This window comes from Spea bombifrons, chromosome 4 (genome assembly GCF_027358695.1).
Source record: "Spea bombifrons isolate aSpeBom1 chromosome 4, aSpeBom1.2.pri, whole genome shotgun sequence".
Taxonomy (NCBI): domain Eukaryota; kingdom Metazoa; phylum Chordata; class Amphibia; order Anura; family Pelobatidae; genus Spea; species Spea bombifrons.
In genome coordinates, this window is record NC_071090.1 from 313070 (window position 1) to 325508 (window position 12439).

A 12439-nucleotide genomic window follows, 5' to 3' on the forward strand; every position below is an offset into this window, starting at 1 on the left:
GTGGCAAGATTGGGCAATTAAGCTCCCCGGGGCAGCGCTTGGAGGATTATAACGGAGATCTCTGATCTCCAACCAGCCCATGGAGGACTGAGCCAAGGACCCTGAGAATCTGCCCCTTCGCCCTGAGATTGGGGCAGACATGGGATAGACATACGGCTGATGAAGGTTTTTGCAGCAGGAGAAAGGGACGACTAGACGGGGGTCGGCGGGGGCCGATCTGCCGGCTGATGTTTCTGCGTTAAAGCCCCGGCATTTCTCCTTCATGATAATAAATAACATTTTGCGCAGATTCCCGCTCGCTTGTAGCTCCGTCCTTTGAAAGCGATGTAAGAAAATGGCGCAGGCTTCGTCGGCTGCCATTTCTAATCCTCCTGTTTTTGAGGAATAATTTTTCTGGCCGTGGAAATATTTGAAGCAGCCGAATGTACTTGAAAATGTTCAAATTTTAATCTGCCCAAATGTATTCAGGGCCAATCATTCAAATGCCTGGATCCCTGCCGGGCCGCCGCGCCGCCGCACAGGAGACACGGCTCTCCACACAAAGCAATCAAGGCCTTTTTAATAGTTTAATGGTTCCTTAATACTCCGGATTTATAGAGAAAAAAGTAAGGAGATGAACGGAGTAAAAACTGTGCTGGATTTGGGGCGTCTTCTGCCCGGCAAAGAACTAAACAATGAGACGGAGCCAGGAGAATTCCTCTGACCGACTCCTACAGAAAAGAAACATTTCCCCCAATTATACTTCTTATTACATCGGCTGAAACGGAGAGCAGGAGAGGAGTCGGGACTTCCGTCAGTCTCAGCACCTTTATAAGCTCCTTCACTTGATTGGCTGCTTTGCTTCATCTTGGCAGCTGATTGGCCTGAGCAGCGCGTGCAGAGGTCGCCAATCACAGGGCTGCTCCGTCTGCACATGCACATGCTGGGTTTATTCTTCTTGGTGCTGAAGACGTTATAATATAAATGTGCACATTGGGGCGACCGGGGGCCCTCGTTTTCCGGGGCCAGTCCTCGGATTGAGATCTATGTCCCTCTTTCTGTTTATTCCCAGATGTATCCCCTAAAATCCAGAGATAAACGATTTACAGCCGTCGGCAGCCGGTTTATGTCACTGAATCCTTCAAACGATGTCATTGACTGAACAGAATACAAATGATATAAATTCTGTTTATATCTCACTTTATTTCTGATGTCATTTCCTTTATTCCGGATACATTTCTGCCATTCCCCGGATACAGAGCATCCGCCACATTCTGTGTGGATAGAATGTGAAATAAAAAATAGAATGTGAAATAGAAAGGATTTTAACGCCTCAATTTCACTGTAAAAATCTGTGTATTAATGAATACGCTATATGATAACTCTATATGATGAGTATATGATAACGCTATATGATAACACTATATGATGAGTATATGATAACGCTATATGATAACACTATATGATGAGTATATGATAACGCTATATGATAACACTATATGATGAGTATATGATAACGCTATATGATAACACTATATGATGAGTATATGATAACGCTATATGATAACACTATATGATAACGCTATATGATAACACTATATGATGAGTATATGATAACGCTATATGATAACACTATATGATGAGTATATGATAACGCTATATGATAACACTATATGATGAGTATATGATAACGCTATATGATAACACTATATGATAACGCTATATGATAACTCTATATGATGAGTATATGATAACGCTATATGATAACACTATATGATGAGTATATGATAACGCTATATGATAACACTATATGATGAGTATATGATAACGCTATATGATAACACTATATGATAACGCTATATGATAACTCCATATGATTGATTAGTATATGATAAAGCTATCGGATCAGTATATGATAACACTATATGATCACTATATGATAACACTATAGAATCAGTATATGATAACACTATGTGATTGATAAGTATATGATAAAGCTATATGATTGAATAGTATATAACAATATATGATTGATAAGTATATGATAACACTATAGGATCAGTATATGATAACACTATAGGATCAGTATATGATAACACTATGTGATTAGTATATAACAATATATGATTGATTCGTATATGATAACGCTATATGATTATGACTACTAGTATCAGTTAATGTTGTGTCTAAACAAAAAAAGAAAAATGTATTAATGTTTGTTGCAAACTTCTCTGTAATTTTCGCAGTCTTGACGTTATAACTCATGCGCCGCTCCTCCCCCCAAAATGACGGAAATTACCTTCAATTCCTAGGTACATAGGAGCCCCATAGAGGTCCCCAGGGGCCATGGGGCAAGTTACAGCATATGAACGGCGTCATAGGCCTTATAACAGAACTAGACTTTCGATATCCCTATTATTTCTATAAATATTATGTAATAAAAGAGCTTCTGCCTCGTACAGAAACAACGTCACAACATTCCTTTATATTCCCTGCACAGCAGGAAAATGTTAATGACTGTGAAATGATGTAAGTTTCATAGAATCATTGATTCTAATTTGCATTTCGCACACATTTCACGCGCCGGTCGTGCCTTTCGCAGAACACGCGTCACGAATCGTACTGGTTTCCTAACATCATAGCCCTGATGTCTCGTCTAAACCGGCAATCCCGCGTTCCGTCTTAATGCCACTTCCAAATGTTTCTCATGATTAGACCTCAAAACTTCAGATATTGCAGAAAAAAATGACCGTTATAACGAGTAGTGACTCGTAGACATATTCCTGCGCGGCGGGAGCCCGGCCTCCGCTACGAGTCTATTACCTCATTTGTGTTTTTCTTTTGTTTATTTAGTCTAATTGCAGCAAAAATTATTCCCATCATTATTCACATTTATGAACTTAAACGTTTCGTGTAATAATATAAAAGAGATAAATCAGGATAACGTGGAACCAATCATATCGGGCCATTTATTGCATCCCCGACAAAACAGATACGAGATATTATCTGGGCTGACAGCGAAATATTTCCTAATTGGAAAAAAAAAAAAAAGTTAATAAGTGACGTTTATGAAGAATATTTATCTTCTGGTGAAGGAACCCGCCGGTCCCTCCTGACTGGGCTTTCCGTTACAATGTATCTGCTCCTTATCCATGCGCAGGGGTGTCCGCCTCTAATCCTTGAGGGCCACACACTGGCCTCATCGCTCTGTTATACACAGATTCTTGCCCTGTGGACAGGGTCTCTTTTTTCTGGTATCAGTGAATTAACATCCCCTTAATATTTAGGTTTGGGGGGATCCGAGATAGGGGGGTAACGGGGGCAGTAATTATCCGGGAACGTAGCGGCGTGAAAGCGTTAACGTGATTTAAGTCAGTGAGAGTTCGTCACGCAGACCCCCGGGACTCTCACGGCTCAGGTTTGAGAAGAGTTTGTGACGGTGGCGGCCGTGGCGCGAGGAAGAGAGCGATCCGAGACGCTAAATCTCGAGCGCGGAGCTTATTGTCCATTTCTGGGGAACGCGCGTTCCGAGCTCAGGACGAAAAGAGTGTTTGAGAGAACGCAGACCGCCGCACGGAGAGATCTGACGCCAAAACCTTCGTGCCTATTGGACGACGCAAAAAACAGGACATTAAGGGGCAGCAACAAATATGTATTACGTGGCGGCGTTGGTGCATGAAGACGGAGGAATCCATGAAACCCGCAGCAATTTCCAATCCGCTGGTAGCGCATGAGACTCCGGGCTCCATCTGTCGCTCCAGAACCCGCTCTGATTATATAGAGATCCGTCCTGATAATAAATCCATTTTCTGTCCCTCGCACAGCCATTGTTACCTAAACCTGCGCAAAGAACATGTGGAGTGGCAAAGATTGGCAAAGGGTCATGGGAGTCGTGGTTCATTTACATGTTAGATGTTACTGCCCAGACCGCACCCCCCCCCCCGCGATATACATTAAGATGGGAGGGGGGACTTTATTCCAATATAATTCGCTGTATTCAGGAATCGGGATGAATTTCACGCGACGGCTGACATTTTTTTCCCTGTTTTTTAGTAAAATCCAAACAGTGAGGACGAGACTTTTACAAATTGACTCAGCTCTGACTCAGACGTGAAAATGAAACTCTGCGTGTGGGGCGAATACTAATGTCGCGGGGATCAGCGGGAGTATGTAAAGCGCTCTGTGAATCACTAACTGAATCCCAAACACAATGAGTGCAAAGGAGGACCATGCGCAGCATCCCCCTTCATGTCACGGAAGACAAGAGTACTGAGAGTAACACGTGGGCTATAATACTGCAGGGAGCGGCGGGTACTGGGAGTAACACGTGGGGTGTAATACTGCAGGGAGCGGCAGGTACTGGGAGTAACACGTGGGGTGTAATACTGCAGGGAGTGGCGGGTACTGAGAGTAACACGTGGGGTGTAATACTGCAGGGAGCGGCAGGTACTGGGAGTAACATGTGGGGTGTAATACTGCAGGGAGCGGCAGGTACTGGGAGTAACACGTGGGGTGTAATACTGCAGGGAGTGGCGGGTACTGAGAGTAACACATGGGGTGTAATACTGCAGGGAGTGGCGGGTACTGAGAGTAACACGTGGGCTATAATACTGCAGGGAGCGGCGAGTACTGAGAGTAACACGTGGGGTGTAATACTGCAGGGAGCAGCGGGTACTGAGAGTAACACGTGGGGTATAATACTGCAGGGAGCGGCGGGTACTGAGAGTAACACGTGGGCTATAATACTGCAGGGAGCGGCGAGTACTGAGAGTAACACGTGGGGTGTAATACTGCAGGGAGCAGCGGGTACTGAGAGTAACACGTGGGGTATAATACTGCAGGGAGCGGCGGGTACTGAGAGTAACACGTGGGCTATAATACTGCAGGGAGCGGCGGGTACTGAGAGTAACACGTGGGGTATAATACTGCAGGGAGCGGCGAGTACTGAGAGTAACTTGTGGGGTGTAATACTGCAGGGAGCGGCGGGTACTGAGAGTAACACGTGGGGTGTAATACTGCAGGGAGCGGCGGGTACTGAGAGTAACACGTGGGGTGTAATACTGCAGGGAGCGGCGGGTACTGAGAGTAACACGTGGGGTGTAATACTGCAGGGAGCGGCGGGTACTGAGAGTAACACGTGGGGTGTAATACTGCAGGGAGCGGCGGGTACTGAGAGTAACACGTGGGGTGTAATACTGCAGGGAGCAGCGGGTACTGAGAGTAACACGTGGCGTGTAATACTGCAGGGAGCGGCGGGTACTGAGAGTAACACGTGGGGTGTAATACTGCAGGGAGTGGCGGGTACTGAGAGTAACACGTGGGCTATAATACTGCAGGGAGCGGCGGGTACTGAGAGTAACACGTGGGGTGTAATACTGCAGGGAGCGGCGGGTACTGAGAGTAACATGTGGGGTGTAATACTGAAGGGAGCGGCGGGTACTGAGAGTAACACGCGACAATCACTCCCATCAATCATCTCTCCAATGTATTCTATAGAATCTATAATATCGTTATCATCCGCATCAGTGAGGACCGAGAATGTCTTAAATTTGTTGCAAAAGCCTTAATAGAGAAATCTGTGAAAGTTGAAATATGGTTTTGTCTCCATGGCAACGTAAAAATCCTAATCAAGTTCTAAAGCCTTTTTTCTACTTTTAAAAAATCAAGACAAAAGATAATTTTATAGAATAATATGAATGCTGAAGGTCAGAAGGAAAATCCTAAATAATTATTTTCTGGACTCCCGGGTTCCTTGGGCTTTCCTGCATTCGCTTCACGTGCGCAGAAAGCTCTGGGCGTCTCCCTCTACAAATTAGGAAAAAAACACCAATGTTATAAAACCACAAACAGATTTTTTGGGGGGGGGAATTGGTGCAGGTGGAAACCCCGCCCCCGAGGAACCTGTGTGCCCACAATACATTGCAAGCCATCGCTAAACGCCTTTTCCTCTGTCTGTGAGGATGGCTGGGTATCATGACAGAGGGTTTTCACGTATGGCTTTAAACACCCAACCAGCAGCCACATATAGAGTAATAATGCTGTCCTGTACAAAACTAATGAGTGAATTGGGCTGAAATCCTTAAAAATGGAAGATTTTTTGAGGAAAGACATTATGTACAGACAGTAAAGTAAACAGGCGACTTTATAAGAGTCTAAAAGCCAGGGAGATATCCCCACGGACAAAATGTTATAAGATGTTAACCCCCGAAATCAGGAGTCACTCGGCACTAATCAAGGAGATGGGTTAATGACGTGTTTTGCATCCGCTGCAGTTGCTCTGAGACAATCAGGATGTGGGATTAAAGCAGCTGCGAGGCTCTAACGATGTTAGTAATTAAACAAAATCCCACAATTATTTGCTCATATTTGAAAGATGTTTAGGAGGAATCCCTTTAATTAAATTTGCGATGACTGGGTCACTCCAAGGAGCGAGTTTGGCAGAACGCATCTGGCGCTTGCGACACCGATGGGAATTTATCCGCTGAATAATTCTCTGTATGTGATAAATAACTTTGTGTTTGTTTAACCCTTTAAGCAAAAGGCTGCTTATCCCTTTGGACTCAATGTTTCATCCTAATAATTACCATTAATTAATATAATAATTCTCCACTTGGATCACACTAAAAGCAAACCACGGGCCACAAGGGCCACAGAAGCCTTTAATGAGACATCATTGTGCTTGGCCAAAACTGAGTGGTTTATATTATTAAGTAAGATCAAATACACACAAATGAGAAGAAAAAACATTATATAAACTGCCATTAACTTACAAACACACACACATATACCTCTCATGGGCTTCTGTCTCAAGCAACGCTCTCTCACACGCAGTCATTAGTAGCGGCCTCACTGAGCACCTGCCTCCTGGCCTCAACAAGAAAAAGAGAGGCATTTAGGAGACAGAACTCTTAAAGACTGATGCTTTTACTTTCGGATTAAAATTGTTATTGGACTCATCATTCTTTATTATTTTTTCAGTAGTAGAGTGGACTATGACTTACTTTCCAACAACAGAGTAAAAAGCTAACACCACCAACTGCCGGACTTACAGCAACCAGTCATTTACTGTCTAATAACAGAGAGTTAACAGCTAACAACAACAACAACTGCCGGACTTACAGCAACCAGTCACTTACTATCTATTAACAGAGAGTAAACAGCTAACAACAACAACTGGCGGACTTACAGCAACCGGTCACTTACTGTCTAATAACAGAGAGTAAACAGCTAACAACAACAACAACTGCCGGACTTACAGCAACCAGTCACTTACTATCTATTAACAGAGAGTAAACAGCTAACAACAACAACTGGCGGACTTACAGCAACCGGTCACTTACTATCTATTAACAGAGAGTAAACAGCTAGCAACAACTGGCGGATTTACAGCAACCGGTCACTTACTGTCTAATAACAGAGAGTAAACAGCTAACAACAACAACTGGCGGACTTACAGCAACCGGTCATTTACTGTCTAATAACAGAGAGTTAACAGCTAACAACAACAACTGGCGGACTTACAGCAACCAGTCATTTACTATCTAATAACAGAGAGTTAACTGCTAACAACAACACCAACTGGCGGACTTACAGCAACCAGTCATTTACTGTCTAATAACAGAGAGTAAACAGCTAACAACAACAACTGGCGGACTTACAGCAACCGGTCACTTACTATCTATTAACAGAGAGTTAACAGCTAACAACAACAACAACTGGCGGACTTACAGCAACCAGTCACTTACTATCTATTAACAGAGAGTTAAGAGCTAACAACAACAACAACCGGTGGACGTACAGCAACCGGTCACTTACTGTCTAATAACAGAGAGTTAACAGCTAACAACAACAACAACTGGCGGACTTACAGCAACCGGTCACTTACTATCTAATAACAGAGAGTTAACAGCTTACAACAACAACTGCTGGATTTATAGCAACCAGATCCTTACTTTTCAATAACAGAGTAAGCAGCTAACAACACCAACTGCCGGATTTACAGCAACCGGTCATTTACTGTCTAATAACAGAGAGTGAGCAGCTAACAACACCAAATCCCGGAATAACATTGAACAGTCACTTACAATGCACAACAGAGTAAGCAGCTAGCAACACCAACTGCTGAAATTACGGAAACTACGCCGCTTACCGTCCGGTAACACAGTTAGAAGCTAACAGCACCAACTGCTGGAATTATGGTGACCATGACCAGTAATTTAGTATCCAATCAAAGAGTAAGCAGCTAGCAACACCAACTGCCAGAATTCCCACCCAACAATCACTTATCATCACAGAAATATGACTTATATATATATATATCTCGAATCTTCACAAACAACGGCTGCTCTTAAACCTTCTTCTGCGTAAATATTAACACATTTTCTAAACTACTTCTGCACAATTCAACTGTAATTCACCAGAATTTGCTTTATTTGAGGATATTGAAAACCCGCGTAATTCGTAATAATTTGATTTATTTTTTCAGGTTATCTAAGCCTTACTCCCATGTTGAGGGATTCTATACGATTCGTGCCCCTCATCGGAAGGGCAGCTCTTTTGGGCATCAGAAACAAATGAAATACAGAACTTCTGAAAGGATGGCTGGGCCCGCGGCCTTAATGGATATTTGATGGTTTCAAATAAATTGTCAGAGAGTTTGGTCCAAGTTGCACCAATTTCTGGTTTATCAAGTGGAGTTAAAATCCATTACCGCATCAGATTAGAATAATTAGCAGAGCATTCAATATGAAAGAGGCCATTAGCCGCTAATTCATTTCTCCCCAGATGGATCCGATGGCAGATGTCTGGGTTTCTGATAAGGAGACCTTTGCGCATGTTTTTCCCTGTATCTCTTTTTGCATTATTTGGTACAGTGTGTATTTTGTCTGTAATTCCGACTTTTTAAGTGACCCCTGAACTACAAAGCCACAACAGTTTGCAGTTTTTTTGTATCATTTGGACTTTATTTTAACAAACCATATTAGCAAAAAACGGTAGTTAAGAGTTCATTCTGGCCCCGATAATGAGGCAAATTGCATAGATTTATTCCTGTTCTAATCAATAAGAAAATGGTTCATCGGAGGGTATTATTCTCAGTAGTCAAACTTTACATGTAGGGGCCTTCCGGTGTTCCTATTAACCTGATTCAAGTTACTTTTCCGCACTAAGATTCAGTTATGCATTAGAGTGTGAGCTCTTTGGCTGTCCTGAATTATGTTCCTAATCTTCCCATTTCTGTACCCATTTTTTCTGTGCTCTGTATTTTAACATTTTAATCTGTTTCCGTGTTCATGTATCTTTCATAGATTAGACAAAGACACTAAAATATTAATTTCACATCCATTGAAAAATCTTTTTTATTTGAAGACAATTCAATTATTTCAATTTATTTTACTCAAACAAAAAAAATATTGTAATTACCTTCAGCAAATAATGAAGTATAAACCCAGATTACAGTCTCCAAAACCATATTTTTGCAAGAAATCAAAAGTGAATTTTTCGAAAAGGTTTGGAAATCCAGCAGCTAATTATCTTGACCTTCTCCTTTATTTTATCGCCGCCCGGCACACGGGGCCCTGGCGTCATTTTGGGGAAATGGGTCACAGATTGGAAAGCGTGTTCCTTGTTTTAATTAATTGCATTCCTTTGGCGCCGGAGCTTCATTATGTTCTGAGGCCGTTCATTAGTTTGCTACAAGGAGTTAGTAATGAAACCAGGTGAATGTCGTGTCTGCGGCTCCCAGGAACAGGTTTTTACCATGCGCCAAACGTACAAAAATTCCACGCATTTCCATATTCAAATTGTGTTTTAAACCCACTATTTGTTCAGAGATTTTCATGCTTTCTATTTCACTGATCGCTGGGCTCGTAGCATTCGGCGGAAACCTGGAGCCAGCAGTGACTGAGAACAAGTGAGCCGTCGCCCCATGGCTGACATTGGCGAGGTCCCTAGGAAATGGAATAATCCAGGCAGCACCCAACAATGTCGCTTTTCTAATCTCTGCCGTGTCCCTCCTCATCCTCCTTCCTAATCTCTGCCGCGTCCCTCCTCGTCCTCCATCCTCATCCCTGCCGCATCCCACCTCATCCTCCTACCTCATCCCTGCCGTGTCCCACCTCATCCTCCTTCCTAATCTCTGCCGTGACCCACCTCATCCTCCATCCTAATATCTGCCGCATCCCACCTCATCCTCCATCCTAATATCTGCCGCATCCCACCTCATCCTCCTTCCTAATCTCTGACGCGTCCCTCCTCATCCTCCTTCCTTTTCCCTGCCGCATCCCACCTCATCCTCCTTCCAAATCTCTGCCGTGTCCCATCTCATCCTCCATCCTCATCCCTGCCGCGTCCCACCTCATCCTCATCCCTGCCGCGTCCCACCTCATCCTCCATCCTCATCCCTGCCGTGTCCCACCTCATCCTCCTTCCTAATCTCTGCCGTGTCCCACCTCATCCTCCTTCCTCATCCCTGCCGCATCCCACCTCATCCTCCTTCCTAATCTCTGCCGTGTCCCATCTCATCCTCCATCCTCATCCCTGCCGCGTCCCACCTCATCCTCCTTCATAATCCCTGCCGTGTCCCTCCTCATCCTCCTACCTCATCCCTGCCGCGTCCCACCTCATCCTCCTTCATAATCCCTGCCGTGTCCCTCCTCATCCTCCTACCTCATCCCTGCCGTGTCCCACCTCATCCTCCTTCCTTATCTCTGCCGTGTCTCACCTTGCTCTCCTTCCTCATCCCTGCCGTGTCCCTCCTCATCCTCCTACCTCAACCGTGCCGCGTCCCACCTCATCCTCCTTCATAATCTCTGCCACGTCCCACCCCTTCTGCCTTCCTAATCCCTTGCTGGCTTTCTGTGACAGCAGACGCGTATAACCTTGCAATGTCTCTGTGTAACCTCACGGCAGCCGCCACAGACAACTTCATTCATTCAAAAAACACATCCCAGCTACTTGTGTCTTTTCTTCCAAACACGTTTTATCGGAGGACTTTTCTGAGCCGAGAAACTCCTGTCCTGTTCCAATGAATTCCAAAAAGACAATGTCTGAATCCAAATCACTTTACGTGACAGCAGCCCCAAACTTCCAAATCACGTGACATTATTGCATTACACTTTTCATATAGAGCAGATTCTGATGCGACATCCAAATAAATCGGGACAAATTGTGTGGATAGTTTGTTGAGTTACGGAAACACGTATCACATTCTACAGATGCCGCTCTCCTCCACGGGCTTCTGCGCTCAGATCGATTCATCTTTAAACACTTGATTGACCTTCATCAGCTTCTTCCTCAAAAACTATGAAGCGGAGGATGAGACGGCTGCCGGTGGATGGGGAGACACAAGGGGCTTATTTTTGTTAAGTAGGTCTGCAGTTAATGACTTTGAAGAGGCTGATGTATACCTCCAGCTCGCGATACGTAGGGGGTTTTCATCCATGTACTGACATCCCAGGAACTTTATCTGCTTGTTTATAACGCTGGGGCGAGAAGCAAAGAAACCTGCAGATATTCAGCAATGAGACATCTCCAGATATGCACAGATAATTTGTGCTGAAGCCACGGCACACTTAGCATTAATTCATAGAAACCCGAAAAGACGGACTGAAAAGAGACTTCAGAAAAAACAGGAGGAAATAGGTTCAGTTGTCCATCCCCAAGTATAATATTATCAGCACCAGGCAGACGGGGTGAGCTCATAGCGGACTCCTTCAGCATTGGATTAGGTAGCCATGTGCGGAAGTCTTCCCACTCTGAGGGTTGGCCGAACGGGTCCGATCTGCCGACAAGTTCTGGGTTTCTATATCATATGGTTAAACAGAACATGCATCTATATATATATTATATACGGTATATATTATATATATAAAACTCTTCTTTCTACAGGAGACAAGGACTGGCCTGGGTATCATGGTATCGTTGTTTCGGGAACGGACCCATCCGCTCCAGACACCGATACCCCCAGACCCGCCATCCACTCCAGTCAGAGCAAATTCTCATTTCCTTGATGAATCCCTGTGCTAACCCAATGTATAGACGGGGTTTGCTCCAGTGATTGGTGCTGCATTCTGACACTTTTAATATTAATGCACAGTATATATATATATATATATATATATATATATATATATATATATATATATAACATGTTCTCACGTTTGGCACGCGTGTGGCACTCGCTGGGCACTGTTCTCCTCGTGCTCTGTTAAAGAAAGCCTTGTGTTGGCAGCCACATTGTGGTTACGGACTCTCTACCTGCCCCGACACCGCTCCGGCTGTCGCGTGCATCATGTATCCCGTTTCTGTGCATATTTCAGACAGATTAAGGCAGAGGCGCGGGGTAAGAGGAGCAGGTTTGGCAGCCCCTGCAGGGTAACAAAGAAAAGCTTGAACTCCTGCTTCATTTAAGATGTTATGATCCCCCCTCCCGCTTCTTTCAACAACAGACTTTCTTGTTCTC